Genomic DNA, 14426 nt, shown 5'->3' with positions numbered 1-14426 from the left:
AGTAGCGTCCACTGCATGAAACACTTGACAGTCACACCGGCAATATGAGAGTCCCGAGTTGAACTGGGGCCTTTTCAGAATCAACGATGTTATGCCCGAGTTCGCACGTCAATCAATTTGATTGACAGACGCCCACGGCGAAGATCGTGTCCGCCCACCGCGTTTGCTCTAGCGGAGGAGAAGTGCTCACGGCGCAACGCCAGCGAGCGGCACGATTAATCAATCAGCTTAATCGCACATACTATGCACACACGCACGAAGAACTAAATGTTATATGATCACGTGGCTAGGATGTCTCGTATTCAACTTCACTGCATTCACGATGTACCACTCACAGCGACGACACAAATTCGCAATTGAAGATGGGGCGTTTGCTTTACTTTCGAATCTAAGTGGAGTGTCGAGAGAGCAGCGCACAGACCTCGATTCCAGGGCTAATGACGACTCGTAGTAATATGAATCAGACCTGCAAGCGTCCGTCGCCTCCTTCTGTCAGTGTGCCAAGGCAAACATTTCTTTCATGGCCGGCGTTTTCTGCTCCGAAACTGACTACACGACTGAAACATGCATTAGCCACCTAAGCAGAGCAGAGAAATGTAATGTATTCACAGCGGGTGGCCTTTGCTTCAAGTGTACAGCGAAAAGACACCTCGTAAGAAATTGTTGCACAATGCAAAATATGCAAATGCCGTCGTGCGTCGACAATATGTACCACAAGGACACAAGTACAGGTACAGCAACGGAAAGTACTTCGGATGCAGTCGTGCATGTAGCTACGAACGGCACGACTCCTGGACGCGCTACTGACGTTGTTCTTCAGGCTTTTCGCGCTTGGCTGATCACATCGACAGCTTGTTGTTACGTACATAGGGTTTTAGGCAACGGCAGTCAAAGAACATCCCTACGAGATGACGTTTGCAAGAAGCTTAGGCTAACTCCGATTTTGGAGATGGATGTGGTCATCAGCACGTTTGGACGAGGGCGCTCAGAACGGATTCGACGCGCGAAGGCTGTCAACGTTGCGCTTCTGAGCCAACACGACAGCACTTACAGATACAATCTGTCGTTGTTCCTTTCATCTGCGATCACATAATTGAGGCTCCGAAATTCAACATTGAACTTCAGGAAGTCATCGTTGGCGAAGGAACACCGTTGGCGGATGCTGTTCGTTTCTCAAGCGTGACCTGTGAACAGGCTGTCAGCCTTTTAATCGGTTCTGACTAGTAATGGAAACTGATACCCAATCATAGCGAACGCCGGTGGGATGCCGACAGGAGAGCTTTAATGGCAATGAACACAAACATGGGATGGACTCGTCGAGGACCATTATCCGTCAGTGGACAAGGCGGCCAGTATACAACCAGTCACATCTCTTATGCAAACCAGTAATAGAAAGGGGTGCTCAGTCATAGCGAACGCCGGCGGGGTGCCGATAACAGAGATTTAATCACAATGAACACAAGGATGTGATGGACTCTTCAAGGACCACCATGCGTCGGCGGGCAAGGCGGCCGGTATACAAGTAGTCACATCTGCGCCCTACGAACAGATTTGCACCAGCAGGAGGACCTCTCTTACCGTATGCAATGCTTTCCGGAGCTTGATGCCATTGACATTGTTGAAGGCACAAGCCCGATACAAGAAGACCTCGTCCTAAAGAGGTTCAACAAAGCAGCCAGTTTGCCAAATGGTCGCGATGAAGCTACGTTACCCTGGAAATGAGCAGAGTGGAACTTGGTTCATAAACCCAAGGTGACCATTTCGCAGAAGAAGGAAGCAAATGAACGTTACGACAAAACTGTTAGGCAACACAAGAAAGACGGAAGACAGGCGTACCAAGAAGGTCGCCGCTCATGAAATGTCACAAGAAGCAATCCACGAAGATCTGCGACAAGAGTCCCAGTTGTGTTTGATGCCTCTTCGTGCGGAGCAGGAGAGTTCTTTTTTAATGACCAACTTCAAGAGGAAGTTGAGGACCGAGAAGCTTTCTGCGTAAAACCTCCCATCGCCATCGCAACGACTTTGGACGACGTTAGAAGCCGCGCATTGCTACGCCCAGACTAGCGCTGCACACACCTCACTGAGAACGATGTGCGACGGCGCATTCTTCATACATGTGTGATTGATACTCTCGATGAGCTACGTGAGACGTTGTCGCTACTTAGAGGACGCAAGTGTGTTAAAAAAGGGCTGGGTAACTGTGGTGTGTGCGCGTGATTTCGACTCAATGCTGCCTCAACAAGAACAGCTCTTGCAAAAGACAATGTCTAGCTCACAACTATGTGTCGACTGGTTTTGAACTGTTCGATATGAACACCATACTGGGCTGGTACCGCACTGAGCACTAATAAAGGCTGCAGAGAAATTTTATCAGACACCGTCTATTACAATAAAAATACTTGGGTTTTTCATTCGAAAACCACGATATTATCAAGGACGACGCAGCGTAGGCCTCCGGAAACTTCGATCACCTGGTGTTCTTTAACGTGCACCTAAATCTAAGTACATGGGCCTCCAGCAGACAGTGCTCACAGAAATGCGGCCGCCGAGGTCCGGATTCAATCCCCCGTCCGACGGGTCAGCAGTCGTGCACCGCAACCACAAGACCACTGTGGCGGGTAACCCCTAATGTCGACTTCGCTTCTAAATACAAATGCATTGCTTGGTTGACATTTCTCAGTTACATTATAAGGCACCTTCTATCAAAATGTGAAGTCCCAAGACTGTTTCCGTTACCTTTATGATTGTTTACTGATGCCCACAGGAGCGTCCAGCGTGGATGACCACCGCCACCGAGGAAACCGTTAGGAAACTAGCCATTTGCCCGCGGACAGGAAAAATGCACCAACACCTTGGTATATACAGCGTCGGTGTAAAATGAAATGGTTTCCGAAAAGCCGAGCGTTTTCGAGGTTTTCTTTATTTTTCGAGTCTGCCCTTACGCATAATTATTATAGATTCAAAAATACACATATAAATTCTCTTCGTGTATGAAGTCAAGTAATGAGCGATGGTGAGGTCCACTAATCCAGGGGTCAAGGTCAGGTGGTCGGACATGCCTGGGGCCTCTTGCACTGAGGTGACGACAACGGTTTAATTGCACACCCATGCAAGTCCACAATAAGTGTGTCGCAGTTACATCGCAGACTGGGGCGTCGCAAAATGGGCACGATGTACCATACGGGCCGCGGTACTTTTGCGCCCAAAGGGTCGTCATAGATGGGGTAAGCGCCACCCCAACACGAAGCCTCCACAATGCAACCTCCCCTCGGTAGGTTAAACCACCAGGGAGGTCTGACCCACACGGTGGTACAAGAGCTCGTGTGGTACGTTGGAGGCTTTCTTTTTCCCGGGGCATCTGTCCTTGAGCGTCCACAGGAAAATGCGGTAGTGGGTGCGGTGCAACTTGTGGGTGGCTTGCCAGAAAAGCTTTGACAAGGTCCGGCAAAGCGGCCCGAGGCACCCACTGAACACGTATTCCACAGATGCGGAGGCAGCAAGATGGTGAATACTATCGAGAGTGACGTAGAGCGATACACTCGTCGTATATCGTGGATAGCTTGCGTCGAGTCCGTACGAATGATGAGGTGAGAGCATCTGTCAGGTATAAGAAAAGGTAGCAGCGCTACCAATCCGTCACGTATGGCAGCCAGCTCAGCAAGGTGAGCCGCTGGTGCGGTATCCGCAAAATACGAGCATGTCTGGCTAGCCTCTGGTATTAATCGGCATACAAGAGCGGTATGAATGGTGGTGCCACTCTGGCATCACAATAGGCGACGAGAGTGGCGGCATCTGGTTATCGACACGAAGTAGGCGGGAAACTTGGGCGTTTGCCTGGCATGGAACGGGGCTGTAAAGGCGACCAAGAGGTTTGTTTTCAGTGAGTTGCATTTTGTTCCACGGAGCAATATTGCTCGTCTCTGAAGGTCTATGGTGAACTTCTTTGTGCATCTCCCGCCAATGCAGCAACCGAACAGAACGTTGGTGGCTTGAGGTTGCGTGCACAGCGACGCTGGTGTACGAACTCGTCAATGGTATGTAGGTGGGACTCCTGTTGCCGTACTATCAACGGAGTGATATGTGGCAGTCCAGTTACGGCCCGCAATGGCTTCGTGGTTAATCGCCTCAAGACGTGCCCACTCTGCCAGCGTGAGGTGATTAAATTGGGCACGATAGACGAGCCTCGGTTGCAACATCGAACGAACAAGGAGGCGAGCCATGTTGGAGTTCGCGCCACCACATTTCTTCGCAATCCGTCGTATGAGATGTATTGTTTCTGATGCCTGCTGTTTGCTACGCTTCACCCAAGATCCTGCAGATCCGGTAAAGTGAATTTCAAGGCCAAGCACGCAGAGATTTCAAGCTTCATGTAGCGGTTGCTGATCCAAAATTAATTGCCGAGGCCGGACTCCCAGTATACGACGTCCATACTTGTTCGCAACCGAGATAAACTTTTTTTCTTTGGAGATTTCGAGCCCAATCTGGGTAAAGCAGTTATGAGGTATGTCGAGTATCTCTTGCAAAGCTTTTTCTTGACAGCTGATTTCAGAGTGCACTAACCAAAGCGTGATGTCATCTGCATACATGATATATTTTGCGTAGTATATTATCGCCACCATCCATGCCAGTGGGAGGAGAGCCGCATTAAAAAGAAGTGGTTTGAGCATAGATCCCTGCGGAACACCTGTACGGGAAACAAACTTTCTAAGTTGTTGACCAGCTAGGCGAATGTAGAAGCTGCGATCGTGGAGAAAGGCTTTCACGAACGCGCAGACTCGACTGGAGAATAGGAGCCAATAGAGAATTTACACAATAGCATCATGCCTCACAAGTCCATAGACAGAATGGTGCGAATCCATCAAGAGCAACATCCAAAGAGAACCATGGATAAGAGGTAGGCAAGGCGATCCTCAGTGCCCAGATGCGGACGGAACCCCATTTGGCGAGGATGCTACCAGGAGTATCTCTCGAGCCATCAAGTGATGCGTGTCGCTAGCATACGCTCCGTCAGTTTGTCCAATGTTGAAATGAGAGCTATCGGACGCATGCGTGCGATATTTCCTGGAGGCTTTCCTGGTTTGGGAATGCGAATCACTTCTGCATGCCGCCAAGGTTCAGCAGTGGCTGCAGTAAACCAAGCTTTCTTTATGACCTCTAACCAGACTAGCAAAACCTTGCCTTCGGTGCTTTTGTAAAGCTCATAAGGTATGCCATTCGGTCCGGGTGCTTTGCTCAGTTTTTATTGGTCTATTGCTGATAAGAATTCGGCCGTAGTGAAATCAGCCTGTATGGCCTCTATATCGGTGAGCGTAGGAAGCGTACCTGCATACGCTGGGAGCTGTGAATGGAGTTGGTGCCATGTCTAACGCAGGAAAGAATGTGTGGGCGGCGATGTCGGTGAATACTGCTGGGGTCTGGCCAGAGGCTAACGGGGCGCAGTCTGCGGGGTCAGGAGGCCGCCGACCGCGTTGCATGGCTGGGAAGGTGCGCCATATAGAGGCATTAGATGCCGAATGCCCGAATGAGAACGACCAGTCGATCCGACGGCCGCGTTCCAGGCGGCGTTCGTGGCGCCGAGCCGCTGCTTGAAGGCGCTGGGCTTTCAACCGAATGGCACTTGCAGTAGGGTCACGTTTTGACGCTAATTATGCTTGACGGCGCGATACCCATAGGCGCAAAAGCCGCAAATTTGGAGCAGGTCGCGATTCATCCACCCATGACACACGTGTTGCTTGAGCTAGTGCGCGCTTACGCAATCATAGGGATCCGAAAGATTGCGAGAGGTAGCGTTTTCAGAAAACACTCTGTACTGGTCCCAATACACCACGCGGCAAGGCCGGTGAAGGCGGCCAGTTCCGCCCGAATGTAAACGAAGGTTAATTAGGTGGTGCTCGTTACCCCAATAGTCAGGTTCAAATGTCCAGGAGACCGCAGTGCCGCCAAGCCACCAAGGTAAGTCCGGTGAATGACGCAACGCGCTAGGCTGATCATGCCAACAAGTGGGCACTGACATATCATTAAGAGCGGTAAAGTGTGCGTCCGAAATGTGTCCAGCACACTTACGCCACGCGCACTGCAATAAGCATAACCCCATTTTGTGTAAGGCGCGTTAAACTTGCCTGCTACCATTATGGGGCATCCAGGATGCTGTCGTCTTAAGTGCGCCAACCAGCCGAGGGACATGCGAGCCACACGACCACTTTACGGACGGGCGTAGAACGAAACAACGATAACGTCGGTGCGTTGGAGACGAAATAAAACAGCCACGACTTCCTGCCACAAAGTACCCCGTTGCGAAAGGTCCGCGTGGGTCTGATGAAGAGTGGATTGCACAGAAACTGCAACCTTTCCAGGCGGAGCATCCGGCGTTGAACACCGGCGATCCAACACTGAAGGCGAATAGTGCGCCACGTAACCTGGTATGGGTGGCAGGCCATTAGATTCCTGAAGAAGTAGATCCCGTGCACGCAGCTTTCCATATTAGAGACGATGTTGTAGCTCTCCCTTTTTTCCGACAATACCGCGGCAGTTCCCTTGTAACATGCCTTCCAGTGAATTTGATGTAGACGCCATCATGTATTGAGATTAGCCACTAGTACCCAAGTGAGATGCTGGAGTATCTGCGCAATGAAGTACAGGAGTTTTTGGGGCGAAAGAGATTTCGACTTGGGTGCTGAGACAGGAGTTTGTGTCATAGGGGCAGTAGTTGACACCGACGGTGTATGTAGCGAATGAATGCGTTCCGTCTCGCCGACGCTGGAGCAATGCACGGTGTTGCTTGAGACGCTGAATTTCCTTTTCAAGGCTGGCAAGGCGCGAATCTATCTCGAACTGATCATTTGCCGAGGTAAGCTGCACGTCTTTTAACACTGGAGGAGCATGTCGGGGTCGCGAACTTGACGCAACCACAGCACTATAACTAGGTGTTAGAGTTTTCACTGATTTAATTGCGAGGACTCCATTACAGAGAATGAAATATGCCACGCGGTGCTCCTTAGGAGAACGCTATAGGAACTAAGCAGCCACCGATTTCCGGGTATGAATGAAACTACAAATTTGACACAGCAGATGTACCATCAATCCTTCAGGAAAATGTTTTAGACAACATCAAACTTGTTAATGTACTGAAGACAGCCCTAGCAGGTAAAAATGCTCCAGTCTGAGTATTGCAGCGACTTTTAGCATGTTACTTTATTAGCATGTAGTGTCTCGCTGCGCAGTTTCAGCAGTTCCATGGTGGGGACAAGTTGTACCCAGCGCCTCCACTATTTCAAACGGGTGTGTTTTACAGGCAGGAGCTGACACCGCGAAGCACTGTTTTATCTATCCCAAGGGATAACTCGAAGCAGGCCAACGAACTCATTCCATCGTCTCCCTCGAGCCCTGTGTCCACTGCCTTTATTATAATATATATATATATATATATATATATATATATACGACGCACAACTCCTAAAAACTCTTTTTTATGTTGTTTTTGTTTTGTTCGTTTGTTTAGAAATTAGGCGGTGAATCGTGCGTGCTCCTCAAGAACCATAATGATGCTAATTGCAACCGCCATAACGGATCAAAATTTGTCTTCGCCAGGGCATCGTAAACACCGTCGACCAATTAAGGAACTTCAATCTCGAAGGCAATATATTGTCTCAACGCAGATGCACTGACTTGCGAGAAGATCTTGTCACACTTATGACGAGAACCTTACGTTGTTCTGCGTGTTGGGCTGGTTAGGCCAAGAAGCGGCTCAGTCCGAGCTTCTTTGTCCTCTTCTACCTGTGGGGGCTCACACAACCATGCGGCATTAGTCCCCCCTTTGAAAAGCATCGACTCGATGCTTGTAAAAAAAAAATAACTACAACACGCGCAGACGCAGAGAACCAGAGACTAAGTACCAATAGCCGCAGGGGAAAATAAGATGACGCACCGACACTTGCGCCATGTGCAAACAGGAAAATACAAAGGAAACAACCACAGGAGTCACATGGTAACAGAAGTAGCGCGAACGCACAAGGGCTACTGTGTGTAGTACGGCTTGAGTCGTACGACATGCACGGTTTCGGGCCGAAGTTGTCGACGTGAAGACACTGCGCCGTCCGGAAATACTTCGTAGGTGAGGTCACTGACACGTCGGAGAACCTTGTACGGTCCGAAATAGCGGCTCAGAAGTTTTTCAGACAAGCTTGGTCGTCGGATAGGTGTCCACACCCACACTCGGTCGCCAGGGTGGTAGGAGACGTTTCGACGGCGAAGGTTGTAACGTCGCGCATCTGCGTCTTGTTGATGACTGATATTTACGCGAGCCACTTGACGAGCTTCTTCGGCGTACTGGGTGTATTGCTCGGCGTCTGGAGCAAGTTCATCGCTATGATCGCACGGAAGCATAGCATCGAGCATGGTTTGCACGTTGCGTCCGTAAACAAGGCGGAAAGGTGAAAATCGCGTTGTTTCCTGCGTTGCCGTATTGTACGCAAACGTGATATATGGCAAAATCTCGTCCCAGGTTTTGTGGTGTACGTCCACGTACATTGAGAGCATGTCTGCTATGGTCTTGTTAAGTCTTTCCGTCAGTCCATTTGTTTGTGGATGGTAAGCTGTTGTTTTTCGGTGACTTGTGCAGCTCAGTTTAAAAATGTCTTCCATCATTTGTGCCGTAAATGACGTCCCTCTGTCCGTAATCACACATGACGGCGCGCCATGTCGCAGGATGATGTGGTGCACGAAGAACTTCGCGACTTCAGACGCCGTGCCGCGAGGTAACGCCTTTGTCTCGGCATAACGGGTCAAGTAATCGGTTGCCACTATAATCCATTTGTTTCCGGTGGACGACAAAGGGAAGGGTCCTAGAAGGTCCATACCCACAAGGTCGAATGGAGTCCGCGGTGGTGCAATCGGGTGGAGAAGGCCCGCGGGTTTCACAGGGGGCGTCTTGCGACGCTGGCACTCGCGGCAGCCTTGCACGTAGCGGTGTACGCTAGCCGATAGTCGTGGCCAGTAGTACTGCTGGCGCACCCTGGCGAGAGTCCGCGAGTAGCCCAAGTGTCCTGACGTGGGCTCGTCGTGGCACGCAAGGAGGACGTCATCACGCATGTCAGCTGGGACAACGAGGAGAAAGGCTTTGTCGCTACCTCGCGCGTTTTTCTTGTAAAGGATGCCCCTTCTAAGACAAAATGATGACAGCTCGCGAGCAATGTGTCGAGGAACGTGGGAGTTTCGGCCTTCTAAGGAATCGATAACAGGGCGCAATTCTTGATCTGCTCGCTGTCTTGACATGAAGTCAGAATTGCTGACTGCTCCGAGAAAAGCATCGGCCTCCTCTAAGTCCATATCGGGATGCCCCACAGGTGCTCGAGAAAGCGCGTCGGCATCTTCGTGTTTGCGTCCAGACCTGTACACAATCGTGATGTCGAACTCCTGCAAGCGCAAGCTCCATCGAGCGAGACGGCCAGACGGATCTCTGAGATTGGCCAGCCAGCACAGCGAGTGGTGATCAGTCACCACTTTGAACGGACGGCCGTAGAGGTAAGGACGGAACTTTGCCGTCGCCCACACGACTGCAAGGCATTCCTTTTCTGAAGTAGAGTAGTTGGCCTCGGCTCGGGAGAGTGTACGACTGGCGTAAGCGATGACATACTCAGCGCCGCCGTGTCGTTGTACAAGGACAGCGCCAAGTCCGACGTTGCTGGCATCTGTGTGTACTTCAGTAGCAGCGTCCTCGTCAAAATGGGCTAGAACAGGTGCTGTTTGCATTCGCTGCCGTAACTCTGCGAAAGCTGCCTCTTGTTCTGTAGTCCAGGCAAAGGGTACATCATCTCGGGTCAGTCGCGTGAGCGGTTCGGCTATCTTCGAGAAGTTGGCAATGAACCGACGATAATAAGCACACAAGCCGAGGAAACGTCGCACTGCTCTCTTGTCTGACGGAACAGGGAAGGCGGCGACGGCTGCAGTTTTCTCTGGATCGGGCCGAACTCCATCCGCGCTCACGACATGTCCCAGGAATTTCAGCTCTTCATACCCGAAATGGCACTTCTGGGGCTTCAGCGTGAGTTCAGCAGAACGAATGGCTTCCAGAACCATTCTTAGGCGCTTGAGATGTTCTTCGAAGCTCTCAGAGAAGATGACCACATCGTCAAGGTATACAAGGCAGCTTTGCCACTTCAAGCCAGCGAGAACGGTATCCATCATCCGCTGGAAAGTGGCTGGAGCAGAACAGAGGCCGAAAGGAAGAACTCGGAATTCATAAAGCCCATCTGGAGTTACAAACGCTGTCTTTTCTCGGTCTCGCTCATCAACCTCTATCTGCCAATAGCCGCTCTTTAAATCGATCGATGAAAAATACTTGGCGTGTCGCAACCTGTCGAGAGAGTCGTCGACCCGTGGAAGCGGGTAAACGTCTTTCTTTGTGACGCTATTGAGCTTCCTGTAATCAATGCAGAATCGTAGCGTTCCGTCTTTCTTCTTCACTAAAACGACTGGCGAGGACCACGGGCTGCTGGACGGTTGAATAACACCATCATCGAGCATCTCCTTTACCTGTGTCTGAATAGCTTCGCGTTCTTTAGCAGAAACACGGTAAGGTTGCTGTCTGATTGGGCGAACGTCATCGTCGGTAATAATTCGGTGCTTCGTGAGGGGCGTTTGACCGACTCGAGACGAAGAGGCGAAGCAAGATTGAAACTCCTTCAAAAGGTTGTGAAGTGCGGCCTTCCTCTCGTCCGAAAGCTTCAAATTGACGTCGATGTGGTCCAGAAACCTGTCCCCATCACTCATTTCCTCGGACGCGAAGCACTCCGTGACGTCAGCTACAGGGTCACCATAGGCCACAGTGGTGCCGCGGAAAAGATGCCGGTGCTCGAAGTTGAAATTCGTCACAAGTATCTGTGACCGTCCGTCACGAACACGCACAAGACTTCGGGCTGCGCACACACCTTGAAGCAGCAAGAGTGATAGGTTGCTCTCGGCGACCGCGTCACCGTCTCGGAGATCTTCACAAGTGACCTCTATGAAAGCAGTCGCTCGTGGTGGCAGCGTCACGCTTTCGTCAGCAACACGCAGCGCAGGTCTACGACAGCTATCGGCGTCTCGATCTGTTGCGCGTTGCGTCGAGAAGGTCACCATTCGTTCGCGGAGATTTATAATCGCGCCGTTCTCGCGAAGGAAGTCCATGCCGAGGATGAGCTGACGAGAGCAGTCGCGGAGGACGAGGCAGGTCACCACAAATGTTGACGCACGTATTTTCACTCTTGCGGTACAGCGACCCAATGGTGTAACAACATGTCCTCCAGCTGTGCGAATACGTGTTCCATTCCATGGCGTCATCACTTTCTTAAGACTAGTGGCCAGTTTTCCGCTAATAATTGAATAGTCTGCACCCGTATCCACCAATGCGCTGACCTGAAGACCGTCTATCAGCACAGGAATGTCGAGCGAGACTCGGTCACTGTGTTGAGATGTAGATTCCGGCGTTTCTCTGGCACTGCACTCAAACGGGGATTTAATGTCCTCGGCGTTTCGCGCAAGCGTCGATGGGAGGTCTTCCACTTCACACTTATGACGAGAACCTTACGTTGTTCTGCGTGTTGGGCTGGTTAGGCCAAGAAGCGGCTCAGTCCGAGCTTCTTTGTCCTCTTCTACCTGTGGGGGCTCACACAACCATGCGGCAATATCAACATTCGCATGAAGTGTCTATTTTAAAGTTCAAATAGTTGAATACCGTTGTTTATTTAGTTAATTGTTTCAAATTTAAAAGGAAATGCCGCTTGATACATTTGCTTTGAGTGAATGACCTGAGATGGAATGCTATGCTTATATTGCCATTTGATGGCGGTAAAGCATAGCGCTTGAGTTAACAGGATCCCCGGCCACGATTTCAGTGCTGCTACCGTGTTCTAGATCTTGCAAAATCATTGTGAAACGCTTGCCGAAAGTTCAACGGTATGAGCAATAGAGTGTTCCAAGAGATCAGCGCTGTTGACAGAGAAAAACTTCGGGAAAAAAATGCAATTGCTCAGTACGCCCTAACATTCCATTAACGTTTTGCTGGCGGCGCAGCCTTCAGCCATTACCACCAGGGGTAAGCGTGGCACTGCAATCTTACAAAAAAATTACACCATTTCCCGCTAAAGGGGACCATGAGGCGATGCGAAGCCGGAGCACTTGCACGATCGCGTTCCGTTGGCGTTCTTTGGGCATGCTACCGACCTCGCATCGTGGAACGCGAAGAGGAACGCTACGCGCGTCTAGTCTTCTCTCTAGCCTGGCCGTTCATTCTCACAGGGCGAGCGGGAACGCGGTCGGCAGGCGTGCGAGAGAGGAACAGCGTAGGAGAGGAGAGAGAGAGGGAGGGGACACGCATGCGCTGGTGCTGATCGCGGCGTTGCGCAGGAGAGAATTTCGGCATGTCTAGCCCGCGTTTCAGAGGAAGAGGGGAAAGGGGAAGTGGAGAGGGGGAGGGGGAGAGGGAATGTGGAGAGGAGGAGGGGAAAGGGGAAGTGGAGAGGGTATGTGCAGTAAGGGTGGTCACGCCGCACACCACCACCACCACCACCGGATTGAACTCCGCCATAAGATACTTCGCATCTAAAAACATTCTCGGAAGGTCTCTTGAGCGATATCGTTAGATACACATACTAGCCGCCATTATCTACGTTTTGTAGGATCTGATTATTTAGTCTTTCTCTCACGAGAGCTTTGCCCAGTGGCGCCCGTATTTTCGCAGCCTACAGGTATGACCGCAGAATTGTTTACAGTAGAGGTGTCTTTTATATAGATTTGACAATACCGCGTTGAAATTAAATGTATTTTTTAATTAATATACAATTAAGCAGTGTCACCTTGAAGCTTTCCCCTTGGCCTTCTCCTTGGAAACTGCAATGCCATCATGAGGCGCGATGTAATAGGGTAATCATAAATAACTGCCCTCCTGAGTTTCTTCAACGTGAACCTAAATCTAAGTGCCTCAGCGTTCTTGCCTTTCGACACAAGGAAGATACGGCGCCAAGGCACTCGAATGAAACTCTCGGCCTCATGTTCGGTAACGTAGGGCCACAGTCGCTCAGGTTTGACCTTGCGGAATAGATAGCTACCCCGCAAAGAGTAATTGTGGATGCGACCCTCATGCTTTACCTACGCGTCTGGTGGTGGCACACGCAGGTCGTCGTTTGTGTGCCCTGTTGTATTCCTTGGGTTACCTGTGTTTTTACGAGCAGCCGAAGCTGATATCAGGGGGCTATTTTGTACGCGTTCTGTAACAGAACGGAGGCGGGACCGAACGGAAGAACTAGAGGGAGCAAGCAGCCAATAGCTAGCTAAGGAATTGGGGAATGTTTTCAGCACACGAAAAAATATGAAGTTGTCATAGCTGAACATTAATATTGCCTGACAATGTTCTTCAAAGCTTTACACTGAAGAACGCGATTACTTCAACAATTCATTTGTGTTAGCATCTTGATATGGCGCTAGGTGGTGTCACAGTTTCGAGAGACGGTTGATAGTGGCGCTGGCTACCATACTGTTCAAACCAATGCTTCTAGTATTTGTCCACTTGTAGTAATATTTGAACAGCGCCAGCGCTCGAACGGTTATTCAGACGAAAGTGCCACCGGAACTCCTCTTCAGTCATCACCTCAACGCATCTTCTACCTCGGAGCCTCGTTTCCGCGTGACTGCAGCAGCCACGCAGGCGACACGAAGTGGCGTGAACGAGAACGGAGACGCCATTTTCGCAAACTGTAGCAAAAGAGAGATGGCTGAATACCAGTCAGCGCGTGAAGCCGCTCTTCTTCTCCTCAGCCCACGCGCATACGTTTCGATCCAATCCAAGTCGTCCGGAGACCGTTTTGTATCCATTTTTGTCGATAAAAGGGGGAACAAGTGGCGGTATTTTGTAAGCATTCCTAAAACGGACGGTCCGCCTCCGTCCGTTTTAGGAATGCTTACAAAATACCGCCAAAGGTCTCCGGCCGTTCTGTGGCTATCACGTGACCGTTCTATGGCTTTTGCAGGCTATTCTCACGTCTTCGACCGTTAAACAATGCATATTGAATTTCAATTTCAATCGAGCCTCGACCAATCCCGTGCAGCTCATAGAACGCTCTGCCTCTGTTCTCTGACAAAACGCTTACAAATAGCACCCCAGAGGCCACTTTTAAAGAAGCCCGTAGATGAGATCTGCTCCGCTAGGTGCCGCAACGGTCCCAGCCGTGCACAGTCTTTCCATGAACGAAATTAATTATTCTTCAATAATTATCGTGACAGCTAAGCCCCGCCACGGTGGTCTAGTGGTTATGGCGCTCGACTGCTGACCCGAAGGTCGCGGGGTCGAATCCCGGCCGCGGCGGCTGCATTTTCGATAGAGGCGAAAATGTTTGAGGCCCGTGTACTTAGATTTAGGTGCACGTTAAAGAACCCCAGGTGGTCGAATTTCCGGA

The sequence above is a fragment of the Rhipicephalus sanguineus genome, chromosome 8 (genome assembly GCF_013339695.2).
Source record: "Rhipicephalus sanguineus isolate Rsan-2018 chromosome 8, BIME_Rsan_1.4, whole genome shotgun sequence".
Classification (NCBI taxonomy): Eukaryota; Metazoa; Arthropoda; class Arachnida; order Ixodida; family Ixodidae; genus Rhipicephalus; species Rhipicephalus sanguineus.
This window is presented reverse-complemented; position numbering follows the sequence as displayed.